This window comes from Ranitomeya imitator, chromosome 1 (genome assembly GCF_032444005.1).
Source record: "Ranitomeya imitator isolate aRanImi1 chromosome 1, aRanImi1.pri, whole genome shotgun sequence".
NCBI classification, from domain to species: Eukaryota; Metazoa; Chordata; class Amphibia; order Anura; family Dendrobatidae; genus Ranitomeya; species Ranitomeya imitator.
Window position 1 is genome coordinate 434,250,911 of NC_091282.1, and position 24,120 is coordinate 434,275,030.

Consider the following 24,120-nt stretch of genomic DNA (forward strand, 5'->3'; position numbering starts at 1 on the left):
TAAAGTGAAAGCAGAGCACAGCGGTACTGTTTGTTTTTTTTACGCTGGTAACCAGGGTAAACATCAGGTTACTAAGCGCAGTCCTGCGCTTAGTAACCCGATGTTTACCCTGGTTACCCAGGGACCTCGGCATCGTTGGTCGCTGGAGAGCTGTCTTTGTGACAGCTCTCCAGCGACCACACTACGACTTACCAACGATCACGGCCAGGTCGTATCGCTGGTCGTGATCGTAGGTAAATCGTATAGTGTGACAGTACCCTAACACTTTTCAGATGAGCAGAGTGGGCTGTCATTATATGCCTCACACAGGAGTAGATTGCTCTGTTCTCACTGCAGAGCGATTACAAGCTGCTGTGACCACAAGAGACATAAGTCTAATTACTGACACCTTTGATTTAACCTTCTGGCAAACAGTGTGTGAGAGGGGCACTACAGCTGAGGTGATAGTGCTCTGAGAGCAAGAGAGCCACAGAAACTCAGCTGTGCTGCCCCTTCCTCTCCACATTAACTGCTGGGACCTTATCTGAACTGGACTAGTCATCTGTAATCTACTCCCAGCACTTCCTTATCATGCAGGATGTTAAGGTACCGTCACACTCAGCGACGCTGCAGCGATATAGACAACGAGCCGACCTAAACTAGATCGCTGGAGCGTTGCTGTTTAGGTCGCTGTAGAGACGTCAAACACAGCAACTCCAGAACGATGCAGGAGCGATCCAGTGACGTAACGGCGACTCACTTCTCGTTCTCGCTGGTTGTTAGCTCCATGTCAAACAGCCGGAGTGTACCGATCCGACACACATCTAGGGGCCCTATGCTCGTTGCTGGCGTCGTTGCTTTTGATGTCAAACATGACGATACACGCCGACCTGGCGACGAAATAAAGTTCTGGACTTCTAGCTCGGACCAGCGATGGCACAGCGGGATCCAGATCGCTGCTGCATGTCAAACACAACGAGATCGCTATCCAGGACGCTGCAACGTCACGGATTGTTGTCGTTCTCTTTGCAAAGTTGCTGAGTGTGACGGTACCTTTAGACCAAGAGATCATACCTGCATTTCACACACTGAGAAACCTGTTCTAAGCTATTGTGGGGGTGTTGTCTTTCGTCAGTGTGTTTTATCATGTTCTGCAGCTACTATTATATCCAGTGTCCAGTTCAACATGAACAAATTGACAAAAGATCCTCTTTAAAGTCAATATTGACCCTTTAAAGGGAACCTGCCCCCAGGTTTGACCGGATATGAGATACGGCCACCACGTTTCAGGCCTGATATACAGCATTCTATAATGCGGTATATCTGCCCCAACCCGACCTGCAAAACAAGAAAAAGACCTTTTATTATACTCACCTGCGGGGTGGTCCAGTCCGAGGGGTGTCGCTGGTCTTGATCCGGCGTCTCCTTTCTTCTCATGATGCTGCCCTCCTTCTTGCTTTGTGTGGAAGACAAGTCCCTATGTCAACCACACAGTTTTCACTGGCATTGTGCTCATGCGCAGGTGTACTTTGCCTTGACTAGACAGAGTAAGGTACAGCAGTGCGCATGCGTCAGGGCTCTTTCACCTTTCCCGGCGCCTGCGCACTACAGTACTTTACTCTGCCCTAGTCAGGGAAGAGAAGTACACCTGCACAGGAACACAATGCCGGGGAGACTGTGTGGATGTAGCAGGGACGAGTCACCCACTTGAAGCAAGGAGGACAGCATAGCAAGAAGAAGGGAGGTGCTGGATCAAGACCAATGACACCTCTCGAACCAGACTGCCCAGCAGGTGAGTATAATAAAAGGTCTATTTCTTGTCTTGCAGCTCAGGTAGGGGGCATATATACAGTATGATACAACCACTGGCAAAAATTATGTAATCACCGGCCTTGGAGGATGTTCATTCAGTTGTTTAATTTTGTAGAAAAAAAATCAGATCACAGACATGGCACAAAACTAAAGTCATTTCAAATGGCAACTTTCTGGCTTTTAGAAACACTAAAAGAAATCAAGAACAAAAAATGTGGTAGTCAGTAATGGTTACTTTTTTAACCAAGCATACTGTAAAAATTATGGAGTCACTCAATTGAGGGAAAAAATTATGGAATCATGAAAAACAAACAAAAAAAGCACTCCAACACATCACTAGTATTTTGTTGCACCACCTCTGGCTTTTATAGCAGCTTTCAGTCACTGAGGCATGGACTTAATGAGTGTCAAACAGTACTCTTCATCAATCTGGCTCCAACTTTCTCTGACTGCTGTTGCCAGATCAGCTTTGCAGGTTGGAGACTTGTCATGGACTGTTTTCTTCAACTTCCACCAAAGATTTTCAATTGGATTGAGATCCGGACTATTTGCAGGCTGTGACATTGACCTTATGTGTCTTTTTTCATGGAATATTTGCTCTACGGCAGGATGCATTATCATCTTGAAAAATTATTTCATCATCCCCAAACATCCTTTCAATTGATAGGATACAAAAAGTGTCCAAAATATCAGCATAAACTTCTGCATTTATTCAAGATGTAATGACAGCCATCTCCCCAGTTCCTTTACCTGACATGCAGCCCCATATCATCAATGTGGAAATTTGCATGTTCTCTTCAGGCAGTCATCTTTATAAATCTCATTGGAGCGGCACCAAACAAAAGTTCCAGCATCATCACCTTGCCCAATGCAAATTCGTGATTCATCACTGAATATGACTTTCATCCAGTCATCCACAGTCCACGATTGCTTTTCCTCAGCCCATTGTAACCTTGTTTTTTTCTGTTTAGGTGTTAATGATGACTTTCGTTTAGCTTTTCTGTATGTAAATCCCATATCCTTTAATCAGTTTCTTACAGTTCGGTCACAGACGTTGACTCCAGTTTCCAACCATTCGTTCCTCATTTGTTTTGTTGTGCATTTCCTGTTTTGGAGACATATTGCTTTAAGTTTCTGGTCTTGACGCTTTGATGTCATCCTTGGTCTACCAGTATGTTTGCCTTTAACAACCTTCCCATGTTGTTTGTATTTGGCCCAGATTTTAGACACAGCTGACTGTGAACAACCAACATCTTTTGCAAAATTGCGTGATGATTTACCCTCTTTTAAGAGTTTGATAATCCTCTCCTTTGCTTCAATTGACATCTCTCGTGTTGGAGCCATGATTCATGTCAGTCCACAGCTCTCCAAGGTGAAATCACTCCTTTTTAAATGCAGGATAACGATCAAATCTAATTTGATGCAGGTGTTAGTTTTGGGAATGAAAATTTACAGGGTGATTCCATAATTTTTTCCTCAGAATTGAGCTATTCCATCATTTTTTCCCTATGCTTGGTTAAAAAAAGTAACCATTACTGACTACCACATTTTTTGTTCTTGATTTCTTTTAGTATTTCTTAAACCCAGAAAGTTGCCATTTGAAATGACTTTAGTTTTGTGCCATGTTTGTGATCTGCTTTTTTTTCTACAAAATTAAACAACTGAATGAACATCCTCCAAGGCCGGTGATTACATAATTTTTGCCAGGGGTTGTAGAATGCTGAATATCAGGCCTACAGTATATATACTGTATTATAGAATGCTGTATATCCGACATGAAAGGTGGTGGCCGTATCTCATATCGGTCAAACCTGGTGACAGGTTCACTTTATCATACATGGCCAAATGACTAAGCATAAGAAGCCAAACTAGACACTCCGTCTGCAGACATGTGTTTTGGGTTGTTTGCCCCTCATACGTGCAGAGCAGTAGGTATGATTTGACTAGGTGAGAGGCCTCTGACAGATGGTCTAAGGCACCTGTCAAACTCTGGCCTGTGAGCTGGTAACATTTGGAAGGCAGCCCTCCCACCCCTGTCCTGCAGTGCCTCAGAGACAAGCAAGTGCCCTGTGCACAGTGAATGTAATGTTACTTGCCAGCACTTCTTCAGACCACCCACTGCACTGTCCAATCACAGAAGAGAAGTCCCAGCAGATGACCAGACAAGAGCTGTGTCTGTGTAAAGATACATAAGACCTTTCTTTTGTACATAGTAAATCCCCATGTGACTGCGGCTTGCCTTTGCTGGGAGGAAGTGGCGGGGTCCTGTGCCCTTCAGAGCAGGGAGTCCTCACATGTACTTCTCTGCTGGGCTGAAGATTACAGCACTCTAGGTTTGCTTACATTTTTATTCCATACCACTTGTTTTTTCCTTTGCTACATTCTTGAGGCTTCTGATGTCAGTTTTGTTGAATTGCTAGTATGCTTACGTTTTACTTGTTTCTTTCTAGATCCAAAATTTGCAATCTTAAAAGGCACCAGCATCACCCCCGTCTCCCCTGCCACCTCCTCCTCTCTCCCATACACAGGTTCTATAGCAAACCACACTGCAGTAGGAATGGAGTCTTCCATAAAGTGCCTGAATGTAGCGCTCTTCCCTGTGAGGTCATTCACCCCTGCAGCAAATAGTGAGTGTGGAGTTGTGTACCTAAAGTGATAATGGCATTTCCCTGGTGTCATACCTGGCTTGGAGGCACCATTTCAGCTACACTGCTGCGCCGCAGTCATTTTGAGATTCATTAACCCCTTCATGACCCAGCCTATTTTGACCTTAAAGACCTTGCCGTTTTTTGCAATTCTGACCAGTGTCCCTTCATGAGGTAATAACTCAGGAACGCTTCAATGGATCCTAGCGGTTCTGAGATTGTTTTTTCGTGACATATTGGGCTTCATGTTAGTGGTAAATTTAGGTCAATAAATTCTGTGTTTATTTGTGATAAAAACGGAAATTTGGCGAAAATTTTGAAAATTTCGCAATTTTCACATTTTGAATTTTTATTCTGTTAAACCAGAGAGTTATGTGACACAAAATAGTTAATAAATAACATTTCCCACACGTCTACTTTACATCAGCACAATTTTGGAAACAAAATTTTTTTTTGCTAGGAAGTTATAAGGGTTAAAATTTGACCAGCGATTTCTCATTTTTACAACGAAATTTACAAAACCATTTTTTTTAGGGACCACCTCACATTTGAAGTCAGTTTGAGGGGTATATATGGCTGAAAATACCCAAAAGTGACACCATTCTAAAAACTGCACCCCTCAAGGTGCACAAAACCACATTCAAGAAGTTTATTAACCCTTCAGGTGCTTCACAGCAGCAGAAGCAACATGGAAGGAAAAAATGAACATTTAACTTTTTAGTCACAAAAATGATTTTTCAGCAACAATTTTTTTATTTTCCCAATGGTAAAAGGAGAAACTGAACCACGTACGTTGTTGTCCAATTTGTCCTGAGTACGCTGATACCTCATATGTGGGGGTAAACCACTGTTTGGGCGCACGGCAGGGCTTGGAAGGGAAGGAGCGCCATTTGACTTTTTGAATGAAAAATTGGCTGCACTCTTTAGCGGACACCATGTCAAGTTTGGAGAGCCCCCGTGTGCCTAAAAATTGGAGCTCCCCCACAAGTGACCCCATTTTGGAAACTAGACGCCCCAAGGAACTTATCTAGATGCATAGTGAGCCCTTTAAACCCCCAGGTGCTTCACAAATTGATCCGTAAAAATGAAAAAGTACTTTTTTTTTCACAAAAAAATTCTTTTAGCCTCAATTTTTTCATTTTCACATGGACAACAGGATAAAATGGATCCTAAAATTTGTTTGGCAATTTCTCCTGAGTACACCGATACTTCACATGTGGGGGTAAACCACTGTTTGGGCACATGGTAAGGCTCGGAAGGGAAGGAGCGCCATTTGACTTTTTGAATGAAAAATTATCTCCATCGATAGCGGACACCATGTCGCGTTTGGAGAGACCCTGTGTGCTTAAACATTGGAGCTCCCCCACAAGTGACCCCATTTTGGAAACTGGACCCCCCAAGGAACTTATCTAGATGCCTAGTGAGCACTTTAAACCCTCAGGTGCTTCACAAATTGATCCGTAAAAATGAAAAAGTACTTTTTTTTCACAAAAAATTTATTTTCGCCTCAATTTTTTCATTTTCACATAGGCAATAGGATAAAATGGATCCTAAAATTTGTTGAGCAATTTCTCCCGAGTACGCCGATACCTCATATGTGGGGGTAAACCACTGTTTGGGCACACGGCAGGGCTCGGAAGGGAAGGCGCGCCTTTTAACTTTTTGAATGGAAAATTAGCTCCAATTGTTAGCGGACACCATGTCGCATTTGGAGAGCCCCTGTGTGCCTATGCAATGGAGCTCCCCCACAAGTGACCCCATTTTGGAAACTAGACCCCCCAAGGAACTTATCTAGATGCATACTGAGCACTTTAAACCCCCAGGTGCTTCACAGAAGTTTATAATGCAGAGCCATGAAAATAAAAAATAATTTTTCTTTTCTCAAAAATGATTTTTTAGCCTGGAATTTCCTATTTTGCCAATGGTAATAGGAGAAATTGGACCACAAATGTTGTTGTCCAGTTTGTCCTGAGTATGCAGATACCCCATATGTGGGGGTAAACCACTGTTTGGGCGCACGGCAGGGCTCAGAAGGGAAGGCACGCCATTTGGCTTTTTAAATGGAAAATTATCTCCAATCATTAGCGGACACCATGTCGCGTTTGGAGAGCCCCTGTGTGCCTAAACATTGGAGATCCCCCACAAATTACCCCATTTTGGAAACTAGACCCCCAAAGGAACTAATCTAGATGTGTAGTGAGCACTTTGAACCCTCAAGTGCTTCACAGAAGTTTATAACGCAGAGCCATGAAAATTAAAAAAAAAAATTATTTTCTCAAAAATGAATTTTAGCCCGCAATTTTTTATTTTCCCAAGGGTAACAGGAGAAATTTGACCCCAAAAGTTGTTGTCCAGTTTCTCCTGAGTACGCTGATACCCCATATGTGGGGGTAAACCACTGTTTAGGCACATGCTGGGGCTCGGAAGTGAAGTAGTGACGTTTTGAAATGCAGACTTTGATGGAATGCTCTGCGGGCGTCACGTTGCGTTTGCAGAGCCCCTGATGTGGCTAAACAGTAGAAACCCCCCACAAGTGACCCCATTTTGGAAACTAGACCCCGAAAGGAACTTATCTAGATGTGAGGTGAGCACTTTGAACCCCCAAGTGCTTCACAGAAGTTCATAACACAGAGCAGTGAAAATAATAAATACGTTTTCTTTCCTCAAAAATAATTTTTTAGCCCAGAATTTTTTATTTTCCCAAGGGTTACAGGAGAAATTGGACCACAAAAGTTGTTGTCCAGTTTCTCCTGAGTACGCTGATACCCCATGTGTGGGGGTAAACCACTGTTTGGGCACACGTGGGGGCTCAGAAGGGAAGTAGTGACTTTTGAAATGCAGACTTTGATGGAATGGTCTGCGGGCGTCACATTGCGTTTGCAGAGCCCCTGGTGTGCCTAAACAGTAGAAACCCCCCACAAGTGACCCCATTTTGGAAACTAGACCCCCAAAGGAACTTATCTAGATGTGTGGTGAGCACTTTCAACCCCCAAGTGCTTTACAGAAGTTTATAACGCAGAGCCGTGAAAATAATAAATACGTTTTCTTTCCTCAAAAATAATTTTTTAGCCCAGAATTTTTTATTTTCCCAAGGGTTACAGGAGAAATTGGACCACAAAAGTTGTTGTCCAGTTTCTCCTGAGTACGCTGATGCCCCATGTGTGGGGGTAAACCACTGTTTGGGCACACGTGGGGGCTCAGAAGGGAAGTAGTGACTTTTGAAATGCAGACTTTGATGGAATGGTCTGCGGGCGTCACGTTGCGTTTGCAGAGCCCCTGGTGTGCCTAAACAGTAGAAACCCCCCACAAGTGACCCCATTTTGGAAACTAGACCCCCCAAGGAACTTATCTAGATATGTGGTGAGCACTTTGAACCCCCAAGTGCTTCACAGACGTTTACAACGCAGAGCCGTGAAAATAAAAAATCATTTTTCTTTCCTCAAAAATGATGTTTTAGCAAGCAATTTTTTATTTTCTCAAGGGTAACAGGAGAAATTGGACCCCAGTAATTGTTGCGCAGTTTGTCCTGAGTATGCTGGTACCCCATATGTGGGGGTAAACCACTGTTTGGGCACACGTCGGGGTTCGGAAGTGAGGGAGCACCATTTGAATTTTTGAATACAAGATTGGCTGGAATCAATGGTGGCGCCATGTTGCGTTTGGAGACCCCCTGAAGTGCCTAAACAGTGGAAACCCCTCAATTCTACCTCCAACACACCCCTAACCCTTATCCCAACTGTAGCCGTAACCCTAATCACAACCCTAACCCCAACACACCCCTAACCACAACCCTAACCCCAACACACCCCTAACCCTAACCACAACCCTAATTCCAACCCAACTCTAAGGCTATGTGCCAACGTTGCGGATTCGTATGAGATTTTTCAGCATCATTTTTGAAAAATCCGCGGGTAAAAGGCACTGCGTTTTACCTGTGGATTTACCGTGGATTTCCAGTGTTTTTTGTGCGGATTTCACCTGTGGATTCCTATTGAGGAACAGGTGTAAAACGCTGCGGAATCCGCACAAAGAATTGGCATGCTGCGGAAAATACAACGCAGCGTTCCCGCGCGGTATTTTCTGCACCATGGGCACAGCGGATTTGGTTTTCCATATGTTTACATGGTACTGTAAACCCGATGGAACACTGCTGCGGATCCGCAGCGGCCAATCCGCACCGTGTGCACATAGCCTAATTCTAAAGGTATGTGCACACTGCGGAAAACGCTGCGGATCCGCAGCAGTTTCCCATGAGTTTACAGTTCAATGTGAACCTATGGGAACCAAAAATCGCTGTACACATGCTGCGGAAAAACTGCACGGAAACGCAGCGGTTTACATTCCGCAGCATGTCACTTCTTTCTGCGGATTCCGCAGCGGTTTTAGAACTGCTCCAATAGAAAATCGCAGTTGTAAAACCGCAGTGAAATGCGCAGAAAAACCGCGGTAAATCCACGATAAATCGGCAGCGGTTTAGCACTGTGGATTTTTCAAATCCGCTGCGGAAAAATCCGCATAGGACCAGAATACGTGTGCACATACCGAAACCCTAACCCTAGCCCTAACCCTACCCCTACCCCTACCCCTACCCCTAACCCTACCCCTAACCCTACCCCTAACCCTACCCCTAACCCTAACCCTACCCCTAACCCTAACCCTAACCCTAGTTCTTACCCCAACCTTAGTGAAAAAAAAAAAAAAAAAAATTATTTTTTTTATTGTCCCTATCTATGGGGGTGACAAAGGGGGGGGTCATTTACTATTTTTTTTATTTTGATCACTGAGATAGGATATATCTCAGTGATCAAAATTCACTCTGGAACGAATCTGCCGGCCGGCAGATTCGGCGGGCGCACTGCACATGCGCCCGCCATTTTGGAAGATGGCGGCGCCCAGGAAAGAAGACGGACGGACCTCGGGCGGCCAGGTAAGTATAAGGGGGGGGAGATCAGGGCACGGGGGGGGGGGCGTCGGAGCACGGGGGGGTGGATCGGATCATGGGGGGGGGTGGATCGGAACACGGGAGGGAGGATTGGAGCACGGGGAAGGATTGGAGCACGGGGTGAGGGATCGCTGTGCGGGGGGGGGGTGGATCGGAGCACGGGGGGGGGTCGCTGTGTGCGGGGGGGGGGGATCGGAGTGCGGGGGGGTTTGATTGCAGCACAGGGGGTGTGATTGGTGCACGGGGGAGCGGAGCACAGGACGGAGGGGAGCGGACCACAGATCGGGGGGCTGGGGGGGCGATCGGAGGGGTGGGGTGGGTGCACATAAGTGTTTCCAGCCATGGCCGATGATATTGCAGCATCGGCCATGGCTGGATTGTAATATTTCACCAGTTTTTTAGGTGAAATATTACAAATCGCTCTGATTGGCAGTTTCACTTTCAACAGCCAATCAGAGCGATCGTAGCCACGAGGGGGTGAAGCCACCCCCCCTGGGCTAAACTACCACTCCCCCTGTCCCTGCAGATCGGGTGAAATGGGAGTTAACCCTTTCACCCGGCCTGCAGGGACGCGATCTTTCCATGACGCATATGCTGCGTCATGGGTCGGAATGGCACCGACTTTCATGACGCAGCGTATGCGTCAAAGGTCGGGAAGGGGTTAAAGAGAATGTGCCACCAGTTTTCTTGTATTTTGTTTTTTTTGTGAAATTAAGCTTAAAATAGTAATTAAAATGTATTAATGCAATGTTTGCACTGTTTGCAAACATTTCTATATGAAAAATATATATTTTTCTACAAATATACATATTTACCACTAGGGGGAGCATTTTCCGTTTTAGACCTCAAGCAGCTATAGTAAGATTTAGCAGCTCTGCCCCAGGGATATTAGACTACCCAAAAGGGGAGAGAAATGGTGATGTCAGCAGTTACTGCCCCAATTTTGCTGTTAACAGTAAGAATGAAGAGCAGCATCACAGGGCAGCACCATTTTGTGTGTGACTGCCCTGTGATCTGCTATCACCAGCAGTTACTGCATCAGAGGCACAGCTTGTTTACAGAGGAGCAGAACACAGTGGACTCGGCAGCATTTTTTGTGAATAACATTCTTGCCATCCCCCTTCCCCCACCTTAATCCCTGTCCTGTCAGCTGCCCTGCTCTCTCTCTCCAGGTGTCACCTTCCTCTCTGCAGGCTGTGAGTGCAGCTTACCAGAGATCACAGGGACTGTGTGTGAGGGGGGAGGGGGAGACACAGCAGGAGAAGCAGACAGGGCAGCAGGTGAGGAGAAGAGGATGTCTGCCAGCTTGGAGTACAGAGGTGCAGTGAGGGCTTCTTCTGTCCTGCGATAGAGAGTAAGTGGAGCTCGGCAGATAGCACAGGGCTATAATAAAATGTCAGCTAGTCACACCTACAGCAGTGAGTTTTGCAGCCTACAGAGGCGTGCCCAGCTCACTGCTAATGCTGCTGCAATGTTACAGATAGGGTCCTTGGCGGTCTATTATCTCCTATGTCCATGGGGTGCCGTAATCTGACATTGATAGTGCCCTGCTACTGCTGCAAAACCAAGATGTCAACCCCCAGTGCATTCTTTAAACTCATATAACACATGAAATCTGTTTCATATGCATTTCAAACTTGCTTATAGCAGCATGTTATGTTACATTACAGTGATTTATTAATGACCTACAAACGCGGTACCTACCCTTTAAAGGAGTTGTCCGGTTTAAAATGACTGAACTCACTCAATGTGACTATAGACTTGTGACCACATGTGATATGCAAACTCCTGGCAGCCCCCCCCCATAAGAATTAGGGAATAAAGGGTGGGTCTCATGGCCACACAGGCTATGAATATGTTGATGGAATAGTTCTGTGAAAGGGTTAAATTTTGAAGCAAATTGCTGGGTGAATTTAAGTTATTTTTAGAAGCACTGGTTTAGTCCAGTCAGTTTTAGTGCCCTTTTAACGGCTGTTCATTGGTGTACAGTGCGTTGCTGGGCTGTTGCCGGTGTATTTAACCCCTTAGCGACCGCCGATACGCCTTTTAACGGCGGCCGCTAAGGGTACTTAAACCACAGCGCCGTTAATTAACGGCGCTGTGGAAAAAGTCCATAGCGCCCCCCAGAGGCCGATTTTCTCCGGGGTCTCGGCTGCCGACGGTAGCCGAGACCCCAGAGAACATGATTCGGGGGGTTTTTAACCCACCCCGCATTTGCGATCGCCGGTAATTAACCGTTTACCGGCGATCGCAAAAAACAAAAAAAAAGCGATCTCTTTTTAATTTCTCTGTCCTCCGATGTGATCGCACATCGGAGGACAGAGAAAAGGGGTCCCAGGTGGCCCCCCAGTACTCACCTAGCTCCCCCGATGCTCCTCGTGTCTCCCGGTGGGCGCCGCCATCTTCAAAATGGCGGGCGCATGCGCAGTGCGCCCGCCGGCCGGCACCGGGAGAATCTTTGGGGTCTCGGCTGCCGGGGGTAGCCGAGACCCCAAAGAGCATGATCGTGGTCGGTATTACCGACCCCTGTTTTGCGATCGCCGGTAATTAACTGTTTACCGGCGACCGCAAAAAAAAAAAAAAAAAGTAAAGTGTAATTCTCTGTCCTCTGATGTGATCGCACATCAGAGGACAGAGAAATAGGGGGATTCGGGGACCCTAGCATACTCACCTAGGTCCCTGGATCCTCTTGCTGCTCCTCCTGGCCGCCGGCGGAAGAACATGGCGGACGCATGCCCAGTGCGCCCGCCATCTGTCTCCATCTGCCGGCCGGCAGGAGAACAGCAGTTGGGGCTAAAATTAGGGTTAGGGGTAGGGTTAGGGGTAGGGTTAGGGGTAGGGTTAGGGCTAGGATTGGGGCTAAATTTAGGGTTAGGGTTGGGGCTAAATTTAGGGTTAGGGTTGGGGCTAAACTTAGGGTTAGGCTTCTTTCACACTTACGTCGGTACGGGGCCGTCGCAATGCGTCGGCCCTACATACCGACGCACGTTGTGAAAATTGTGCACAACGTGGGCAGCAGCTGTAGTTTTTCAACGCATCCGCTGCCCAATCTATGTCCTGGGGAGGAGGGGGCGGAGTTACGGCCACGCATGCGCGGTCAGAAATGGCGGATGCGACGTACAAAAAACGTTTCATTGAACGTTTTTTTGTGCCAACGCTCCGCCAAAACACAACTGATCCAGTGCACGACGGACGCGACGTGTGGCCATCCGTCACGATCCGTCGGCAATACAAGTCTATGGGCAAAAAACACATCCTGCGGGCACATTTGCAGGATCCGTTTCTTGTCCAAAACGACGGATTGCGACGGAATGCCAAACGACGCAAGTGTGAAAGTAGCCTTAGGGCTAGGGTTGGGGCTAAAGTTAGGGCTAGGGTTGGGGCTAAAGTTAGGGTTAGAGCTGGGATTAGGGTTAGGGTTTGGATTAGGGTTGGTATTAGGGTTAGGGTTGGCATTAGGGTTACGCTTGGGATTAGGGTTAGGTTTGGGATTAGGGTTAAGGTTAGGGTTGTGATTAGGGGTGTATTGGGATTAGGGTTAGGTTTGAGGTTAGGGTTGAGATTAGGATTAGGGGTGTGTTGGATTTAGGGTTTTGATTAGGGTTATGGTTAGGGTTGACATTAGGGTTGTTTTGGGGTAAGGGTTGTGATTATGGTTAGGGTTAGTGATTAGGATTATGGATCAGGTTGGGATTAGGGTTAGGAGTGTGTTGGGGTTAGGGTTGGAGCTAGAATTGGGGGGTTTCCACTGTTTAGGTACATCAGGGGGTCTCCAAACACGACAGCCAATTTTGCGCTCAAAAAGTCAAATGGTGCTCCCTCCCTTCTGAGCTCTGCCGTGCGCCCAAACAGTGGGTTACCCCCACATATGGGGCATCAGCGTACTCGGGATAAATTGGACAACAACTTCTGGGGTCCAATTTCTCTTGTTACCCTTGTGAAAATAAAAACTTGGGGGCTACAAAATCTTTTTTGTGAAAAAAAAAATATTTTTTTATTTTCACGACTCTGCATTCTAAACTTCTGTGAAGCACTTGGGCATTCAAAGTTCTCACCACACATCTAGATAAGTTCCTTGGGGGGTCTAGTTTCCAAAATGGGGTCACTTGTGGGGGGTTACTACAGTTTAGGTACATCAGGGGCTCTGCAATCGCAACATAATGCCCACAGACCATTCTATCAAAGTCTGCATTCCAAAAAGGCGCTCCTTCCCTTCCGAGCTCTGCCGTGCGCCCAAACAGTGGTTTACCGCCACATATTGCGCATCAGCGTACTCGGGATAAATTGGACAACAACTATTGCAGTCCAATTTCTCCTGTTACCCTTGTGAAAATAAAAACTTGGGGGCTACAATATCTTTTTTGTGGAAAAAAAAAATATTTTTTATTTTCACGACTCTGCATTCTAAACTTCTGTGAAGCACTTGGGCATTCAAAGTTCTCACCACACATCTAGATAAGTTCCTTGGGGGGTCTAGTTTCCAAAATGGGGTCACTTGTGGAGGGTTTCTACTGGTTAGGTACATCAGGGGCTCTGCAAACGCAACATAATACCCGCAGACCATTCTATCAAAGTCTGCATTCCAAAACGGCGCTCCTTCCTTCCGAGCTCTGCCGTGCGCCCAAACAGTGGTTTACCCCCACATATGGGGTACCAGCATACTCAGGACAAATTGGACAACAACTTTTGGGGTCCAGTTTCTCTTGTTACCCTTGTGAAAATAAAAATTTGGTGGCTAAAAAATCTTTTTTGTGGAAAAAAAAAATATTTTTTATTTTCACGGCTCTGCATTATAAACTTCTGTGAAGCACTTGGGCATTCAAGGTTCTCACCACACATCTAGATAAGTTCCATGGGGGGTCTAGTTTCCAAAATGGGGTCACTTGTGGGGGATTTCTACTGTTTAGGCACATCAGGGGCTCTCCAAACGCGACATGGCGTCCGATCTCAATTCCAGCCAATTCTACATTGAAAAAGTAAAACGGCACTCTTTTTCTTCCAAGCTCTGCGGTGCGCCCAAACAGTGGTTTACCCCCACATATTGGGTATCGACGTACTCAGGAGAAATTGCACAACAACTTTTGTGGTCTAATTTCTCCTGTTACCCTTGTGAAAATAAAAATTTGTGGGCAAAAAGATCATTTTAGTAGAAAAAATGCAATTTTTTTTTTTCACGGCTCTACGTTATAAACTTCTGTGAAGCACATGGGGGTTCAGAGTGCTCGCCACACATCTAGATAAGTTCCTTAAGGGGTCTAGTTTCCAAAATGGTGTCACTTGTGGGGGGTTTCCACTGTTTAGGCACATCAGGGGCTCTCCAAACGCGACATGGCGTCCAATCTCAATCCCAGCCAATTCTACATTGAAAAAGTAAAACGGCGCTCCTTCACTTCCAAGCTTTGCGGTGCGCCCAAACAGTGGTTTACCCTCACATATGGGGTATCGACGTATTCAGGAGAAATCGCACAACAACTTTTGTGGTCTAATTTCTCCTGTTACCCTTGTGAAAATAAGAATTTGTGGGCGAAAAGATCATTTTTGTGTAAACAAAAGCGATTTTTTATTTTCACGGCTCTACGTTATAAACTTCTGTGAAGCACTTGGGGGTTCAAAGTGCTCACCACACATCTAGATAAGTTCCTTAAGGGGTCTAGTTTCCAAAATGGTGTCACTTGTGGGGAGTTTCCACTGTTTAGGCACATCAGGGGCTCTCTAAACGTGACATGGCGTCCGATCTCAATTCCAGCCAATTCTGCATTGAAAAAGTCAAACGGCGCTCCTTCACTTCTAAGTTCTGCGGTGCGCCCTAACAGTGGTTTACCCCCACATATGGGGTATTGGCGTATTCAGGAGAAATTGATAACAAAATTTATGGTTACATTTCTGTTTTTACACTTGTGAAAATAAAAAAAATGGTTCTGAATTAAGATGTTTGCAAAAAAAAGTTAAATGTTCATTTTTTCCTTCCACATTGTTTCAGTTCCTGTGAAGCACGTAAAGGGTTAATAAACTTCTTGAATGTGGTTTTGAGAACCTTGAGGGGTGTAGTTTTTAGAATGGTGTCACACTTCATTATTTTCTATCATATAGACCCCTCAAAATGACTTCAAATGTGATGTGGTCCCTAAAAAAAAATGGTGTTGTAAAAATGAGAAATTGCTGGTCAACTTTTAACCCTTATAACTCCCTAACAAAAAAAAATTTTGTTTCCAAAATTGTGCTGATGTAAAGTAGACATGTGGGAAATGTTATTTATTAACTATTTTTCGTGACATATCTCTCTGATTTAAGGGCATAAAAATACAAAGTTTGAAAATTGCAAAATTTTAAAAATTTTCGCCATATTTCCATTTTTTTCATAAATAATCGCAAGTAATATCGAAGAAATGTTACCATTAACATGAAGTACAATATGTCACGAAAAAACAATCTCAGAATCAGCGGGATCCGTTGAAGCGTTCCAGAGTTATAACCTCATAAAGTGACAGTGGTCAGAATTGCAAAAATTGGCCTGGTCATTAAGTACCAAATTGGCTCTGTCACTAAGGGGTTAAAGCCAGTCTTGGCAGATTTTAGGCACTCTGAGGCGAGTGCTGAAGAAAGAAGATACCAGCTCCATGGAAGATTTACTTCAGAAGATCCTGTCAAGGGCTTGGGAACAGGACGGAGCGGAATGGCTGAGGAGCTGCCTTGCTGTAAAACCTACAACGGCAGCTCCGGGGGACAGACACTGGAATGTAAGTATGTAGTGTTTTTTTTTTTTTTTACGTTTACGCTGGTAACCAGGGTAAACATCGGGTTACTAAGCACGGCCCTGCGCTTAGTAACCCGATGTTTACCCTGGTTACCAGTGAAGACATCGCTGAATCGGCGTCACACACGCCGATTCAGCGATGTCTGCGGGAGTCCAGCGACGAAATAAAGTTCTGGACTTTCTGCGCCGACCAACGATGTCACAGCAGGATCCTGATCGCTGCTGCCTGTCAAACTCAACGATATCGCTAGCCAGGACGCTGCAACGTCACGGATCGCTAGCGATATCGTTCAGTGTGACGGTACCTTTAAACATTGCTGGCATCGTTGCTTTTGCTGTCAAACACGATGATACATGCCGACCTGACGACCAAATAAAGTTCTGGCCTTCTAGCTCCGACCAGCGATGTCACAGCGGGATCCAGATCGCTGCTGCGCGTCAAACACAACGAGATCGCTATCCAGGACGCTGCAACGTCACGAATCGTTGTCGTTGTAAAGTAGTAAAGTTGCTGAGTGTGAAGGTACCTTTAGAGTAGGAAGATAAGACTCTGCCTACTGTCCCATCAGGAGCATGAGAATCTCATTAGCTGAAAATTTCTAACACTGATTATACAAAAACGACAAGACAGATTTTTTCACCCCAGGTATCATTTTAATCAATGTAACAATGTCAACCTGACAATGCCTGTCGTTAACTTATCAAAATCCTGCTAACAGGTTTAAATATAAGATCCAAGGCTCAGATATGGTGTTAATAGAGCTTTATCCTTTCCTGGAAAACTCAAAACTAGCTGTACCTGTATTCAGTTGTATGTATTCATAACTTCACTTTGAGGAAAAAAAAGGCCTGGCATCAACAATATTCTAAAAACAGAGGACCCCTTTAACAAAAGGATACTGTTCAAAACTGAAAACCCCTTTAATAGATGACTTTCACACATTGCATTTCCACTGTGATATTCCTCAATAAAAATTACTGACAAAACAAGGACAAAAAAATGGATTCCATACATTTAAAACCTTGTTTGTCTTCTAAGGATGCACAATATATTGAGAACTGTAAAATGGAGTAACATCATTTACAGGATAGCATTAAATCATGAAAGACAGCTGCACAATGGGAACCCAAACAAGGAATATACTACTATTGGAGTTTGCAGCAATCTAACCTTTATTAGACTTTCAAGTGTGCAATGTCAGCACTGCCTATTGGTAAATTAAGATGCCTAGTAAGTTCCTGGAACATAACACTTAAATCAGCTTCTTTGTCTTATATAACAGGAAGGTCAATGTGTTCCTGGCATTGCTAATATATAGTGCAATGAGATACCATATGATTCTCGCCAGAAGCCCTGAATCAATTACATTCAGGATCTTATTCTGCAAAATACTATGTTTTGTAGCTGTTTTAGTGCAAAATTAAAAATATAAAGCAAATCACTAGGAATAAACAGACAATGAGGAGCTGCTTCCAATTTTAACCTGTCCATAGTCGGAGGCCTCTGCATTATTCGTAGAACATAGCCGGCAGCGTGTACGGAATAGAGCTGCTGCCTCTATTGGATATGGCCATCATAAGGCGATCATAAGGCAGACCGCAGAGATAACGTAGGCCAATATGGCTGCCGCAGGGGCTATCTTAATCAGAAAAAGAATAAAAAATATTCTTAAGCCGCACAAAAAAAGAACTCATATTAAAGGAGTTAATCACTTGACAAAAACTTGATGAGTCTGGAACACAAACATGGAGTAGGTGTCCAGGTCTGTAGACATCAATGTCCATCCAGCAGCTCCAATTCCAGGTTGCTTGACTCATGAGAGAGCTTAGTGTTTGAGCGTCAGTGATGGCTGGAGAGGGCTGAATGAGTTTTTCATTTTAATAACTAAGCCAGCTCCTTTTCTGTAACGGCCAATGCACGGACAGAGAAGGACAATGGCGCAGTTAATTAAGTGAGCCAGTTAGTCCCCACCGCAAAGAGCACTAGTGACTTGACACAGGAAACATTCTCTTATGTCAAACATACAGTAGGGTAGAACTTTAAAGTGTAACTATGCATAACTTTTCAGAATAAGCTGTCCGGTGTGTGCTTCCAGCCATTACATAACTTTTATCTTGCATTTTTAGCAATTTTTCCCTCTACACCAGTGGAGTTAGCAGATTTTCATTGAGAACACCACCTTTTTCTTCCTCCAGCCCTTTCTCCCTCCCCTCTTCATAGTTTTACAGGTAGAAAATGTAATTTGTTTTCTCACTAAATATGTATTTGTAGACAGATGTAAGTGGTTTTAGAGAGAGAATGGTCAGTGTAAGGGGAAAAGAAGAATGATAAGTGGGGAAAAAAGAGGCATGTGTTACAATGTTTCCTATCTTCACTTGTACTATTTATTTATGAAAAAATAAGTGTTTAGTTAGTATTTAAACCCAACCTTCCACCATTTCATTATAATGGTAGCTTAGACAGATCTGAAGTTTCTGAGTTTTCCTAAAGTAGGAGACTTAGAATAAATATTATTAGAGCTAACATTAATATATTGCAAAATGATCTGCATGCGGTGTCTGAATGGGCAAACACTTGGAAAATGAGACGTAGTGTAGATGAAGTGGGTACGGAAAGTATTGCAGCCATTTGGTAAAATCTAAAAAGTTCAATTTTTTCTCATTAATGTACACACTGCACCCCTTCTTGACTGAAAAAAAACAGAAAATGTAATTTTTGCAAATGTATTAAAAAAGAAAAATTGAAATATCACATGGTCGTAAGTATTCAGACCCTTTTCTCAGTATTGAGTAGAAGCCCCCTTTTGAGCTAGTACAGCCATGGGTCTTCTTGGGAATTATGCAACAAGTTTTTCACACCTGGATTTGGGGATCCTCTGCCATTCTTCCTTGCAGATCCTCTCCAGTTCCGTCAGGTTGGATGGTGAACGCTGGTGGACAGCCATTTTCAGGTCTCTTCAGAGATGCTCAATTGGGTCCAGAGAATGGGTCACAGAGTTCTTCTGAAGCCACTCCTTTGTTATTTTAGTTGTGTGCTTAGGGTCATTGTCTTGTTGGAGGCCAAACCTTCAGCTAAAGGCCCCTTCACATTAAGCGACGCTGCAGCGATACCGACAACGATCCGGATCGCTGCAGCGTCGCTGTTTGGTCGCTGGAGAGCTGTCACACAGACCGCTCTCCAGCGACCAACGATGCCGGTAACCAGGGTAAACATCGGGTAACTAAGCGCAGGGCCGCGCTTAGTAACCCGATGTTTACCCTGGTTACCATCCTAAAAGTAAAAAAAAACAAACACTACATACTTACCTACCGCTGTCTGTCCTCCAGCACTGTGCTCTGCTCTCCTCCTGTACTGTCTGTGTGAGCGTCGGTCAGCCGGAAAGCAGAGCGGTGACGTCACCGCTCTGCTTTCCGGCCGCTGTGCTCACAGCCAGTACAGGAGGAGAGCAGAGCACAGCGCTGGAGGACAGACAGCGGTAGGTAAGTATGTAGTGTTTGTTTTTTTTTACTTTTAGGATGGTAACCAGGGTAAACATCGGGTTACTAAGCGCGGCCCTGCGCTTAGTTACCCGATGTTTACCCTGGTTACCAGTGAAGACATCGCTGGATCGGTGTCACACACGCCGATCCAGCGATGTCAGCAGGAGTCCAGCGACGAAATAAAGTTCTGGACTTTATTCAGCGACCAACGATCTCCCAGCAGGGGCCTGATCGTTGGTCGCTGTCACACATAACGATTTAATTAACGATATCGTTGCTACGTCACAAAAAGCAACGATATCGTTAACAATATCGTTATGTGTGAAGGTACCTTAAGTCTGAGGTCCAGAGCCCTCTGGAAGAGGTTTTCATCCAGGATATCTCTGTACTTGGCAGCATTCATGTTTCATTCAATGCCAACCAGAAGTCCTGTCCCTGCAGCTGAAAAACATCTCCATAGCATGATGCTGCCAACACCATGTTTCACTGTTGGGATTATATTGGGCAGGTGATGAGCAGTGCCTGGTTTTCTTTACACTTACAGTTATCACCAAAAAGGTCTATATTCGTCTCATCAGACCAGAGAATCTTATTTCTCATAGTCTTGGAGTTCTTCATGTGTTTTTTTAGCAAACTCTATGCAGGCTTTCATATGTCTTGCACTAAGGAGACGCTTCTGTCAGGCCACTCTGCCATAATGGCCCGACTGGTGGAGGGCTGCAGTGATAGTTGACTTTGTGGAACTTTCTCCCATCTCCCTACTGCATCTCTGGAGCTCAGCCACAGTGATCTTGGGGTTCTTCCCTGGCTGGACGGCCAGGTCTACGAAGACTACTGGTGGTCCTAAACTTCTTCCACTTAAGAATTATGGAGGCCACTTTGCTCTTAGGAACCTTGAGTACTGTAGAAATTCTGTTGTACCATTGGCCAGATCTGTGCCTTGGCACAATTCTGTCTCTGAGCTCCTTGGTCAGTTCCTTTGACCATGATTCCCATTTGGTCTGACATGCACTCTGAGCTGTGATGTCTTATATAGACAGGTGTGTGCCTTTCCAAATCAAGTCCTATCAGCTGGACTCCAATGAAGGAGTAGAGCCATCTCAAGGAGGATCACAAGGAAATGGACAGCATGTAACTTAAATATGAGTGCAAAGGGTCTGAATACTTATGACCATGTGATAATTCAGTTTTTCTTTTTTATTAAATTTGAAAAAATTTCTACATTTCTATTTTTTCAGTCAAAATGGGGTGCAGAGTGTACATTTATGTGAAAAAAATGAACTTTTAGAATTTACCAAATGGCTGCAATGAAACAAAGTGAAAAATTTAAAGGAGTCTGAACACTTTCCATACCCGCTGTAAATGTAGAGTAATGCATCTAGGATGGAGTAATCCTACAGCTGCATATCCATTGAATGGGAGTATACTCAGGACTACAGAACAGGAGAAGGACTTGGGTATTCTGGTTACAAGTAAGCTGAGCAGCAGCACTCAGTGTCAAGCAGCAGCCGCAAAAGCAAACAAGATTTTAGGGGGTATAAAAAGAGATAAAATCCTGCAATCCCAATGCATTATTATCTGTTGATAAATCACTGGTGAGGCCACATCTAGAATATAGGATCCAGTTTTGGGCTCCACATTTAAAAAAGGATATTCAGAAGTTAAAACCAATTCAAAGGCGAACAACTAGATTATTACAAGAGTTGGAAGGCCTCTCATATGAAGAGAGGTTGGAAAAGTTGGGCTTGTTTAGCTTATTAAAAAGACGCCTCAGAGGGGATCTCATTTACATGTATTAATTTATGGAAACCGAAACACATGGGCTACTTGCACAATGAACAAGTCTGTAGGAACATGTTCACACACCACCAAGAAACTTGAAGACACAAAAGACCTTTTTACTAGGCACTGCTCCTAATAGCCAGATTCCTACTCCACACTGATGAGGGGCAAACACCCCGAAACAGCTGTCTGTGGATGGATACCATGCTTGGCATAGGTGGCTTTCCTTCATAGGATGCTGCCCTTCCCGTGGTTGTTCCTTCCCGGGGAAAGGCCTGGCTATTCACTGCTTGCGTCGAGAAACACGTGATGGTGTCTCCGCAGCTTCTTTACATGCATCTGCATATTTCCCATAAGGGATGGGGGCAGTGTTCTGGAATCACTGCGTTGAGAAACACGTGATGGTGTCTCCGCGGTGTTGGATGTTTTGGTCTCCCCGAGGCCAATCATCTGTGCCTTTGTAGGAACATGTTCACACACCACCAAGAAACTTGAAGACACAAAAGAGCACAGTAAGACCAAAAACACTTTGTTGTAAAAAAAATCACAGTAATAAGCAAGTGCTAGTAAAAAGATGGAAAAAACAGGGTATTTGGTTGATACTTTTTTTTTTCCCAAAAAATGTATACTAGCTTAGTATACAATTTTTTGCTAAAATAGTATCAACCAAATACCCTGTTTTTTTGGTGTGGGAACATGTTCCTACAGACTTGTTCATTGTGCAAGTAGCTCATGTGTTTCGGTTTCCATAATTGTTCTCTTGTGTCTACAAGACTGGGGAGGTATCCACCACTCCTTGTGGGTCATTTGCACAAAAGCTGTTCCATTCAACGTGTCTACATGGACATGCCATCTCTGAACCCTGCTTATACAGGTAATATAAAGATGGTCAGGTTTTAAATGCATCAGATAGGGATTACATACATCAGTTAGGACTGCTCTATATGGGTATATCTTGACGTTTGGTGGAGCAGCTTAGTATACATTTTTTTGCAAAAAACGAATCAACCAAATACCCTGTTTTTTCCATCTTTTTACTAGCACTTGCTTATTACTGTGATTTTTTTTTACAACAGAGTGTTTTGGTCTTACTGTGCTCTTTTGTATCTTCAAGTTTCTGGGTGGTGTGTGAACATGTTCCTACAGACTTGTTCATTGTGCAAGTAGCCCATGTGTTTCGGTTTCCATAATTGTCCTCTTGTGTCTACAAGGCTGGGGAGGTATCCACCACTCCTTGTGGGTCATTTGCACAAAAGCTGTTCCCTCTCTGAACCCTGCTTATACAGGTACTATACAGATGATCAGGTTTTTAAATACAACAGATGGTGGAGCAGCTTAGTATACATTTTTTTGCAAAAAAAAGTAACAACCAAATACCCCGTTTTTTCCATCGTTTTACTAGCACTTGCTTATTACTGTGATTTTTTTTTTTACAACAGAGTGTTTTTGGTCCTACTGTGCTCTTTTGTGTCTGCATGTATTAATTTATGTGTGGGCAATACAAAGGACTGGCACATGACTTATTCCTTCCAAAGACCATACTAAGGACCAGGAGACATTCATTACGGGTGGAAGAAAGGTGATTCTGGCAGCAAGATAGGAAAGGGTTCTTTACAATTAGAGCAGTCAGACTGTGGAATGCCCTACCACAGGAGGTAATAATGGCAGACACTATAACAGCTTTTCAAAAAGAGATGCACGATTTTATTGATACACATAACATTGTGGCTTATAGTTAAATTATTGACAAAATGTATAATTGGTGGAGAAAGGTTGAACTTGATGGACCTAGGTCTTTTTTTCAACCCTGGTAACTATGTAACATGTCGTTGTCAAACTCTAAGGTGATAACATTGCTATTTTTTTAATTGAAATAGTCTTGCTTTCTGTTTGTAAAGACAATAAAACACCTGGATGCTATTGCTGCTATTACAAAGCTACAAAGACAAGATACATGCAGTAGAGCACAGATAATGAGGCTAATGTATTAAAGCTGGCCATACTTACTGGATAGCTGTAACCAGCCCAAGGTTCCCATTGCCTTATTTCCACTAACTATAATATATATAATTGGGAATATGACATTTTGTGCACACTATGTGCATCTGTATCCCCCAGGAGTCAAATGTAATCGTCTACCAGGATTTCACTTTGAGCGATTGGATGCTTACTGAAGTACGCAGAAAAAATTATTAAACTGCTTGTGGCTTACTGAGAGTTAAGAAGCAGGCTATTCAACAAAGCACTGATAGTAAAGACATAGGGAAAGATTTCTCGAGCTACTGGCACTATTTTTCTGTTGAAACAAAAAACCAAACTCATTTTTTTCCAATTTAAGCCACTTTTCTACGATGATTAGCTTAGGTGGTGGAATAGGACCCAATAGTGGCCTGCTAGATTTAATTTAACTTACAGAAAAAATGAAGCTAAATTATAGCTGAATGCTAGCACAATTTAAAGCTGGTGTAAATTTCAGCTCAAGAGCCACCAAATTAATTCGTGGTAGTCTGTTTTTTCATACATTTTTTGTCGTACAGACTTCTGTTTGAAACTGGCATATAAAATTCCAGAATTAATTAATTGCTTCGTTTTCTGCAAGTATTCTCAAGATTTTCGCAGGTGGTTAGCAGCCAAATTAACAGTAGATGATCAGTCACATCGTTCACTGGAAAACTAAATGACACAAACACAGGGGTGGAGCCGCATATTCATTACTGTAATGAGCG

At 44.0% G+C, this 24,120-nt stretch overlaps 1 protein-coding gene across 1 annotated transcript in view; it reads right to left on the reverse strand.

Annotated features, from left to right (window-relative positions):
• Positions 1–24,120, reverse strand: part of ENTREP1 (endosomal transmembrane epsin interactor 1) — a 170,666-nt gene that overhangs the window by 73,920 nt on the left and 72,626 nt on the right. The gene's annotated exons all lie outside the window — the stretch shown is intronic.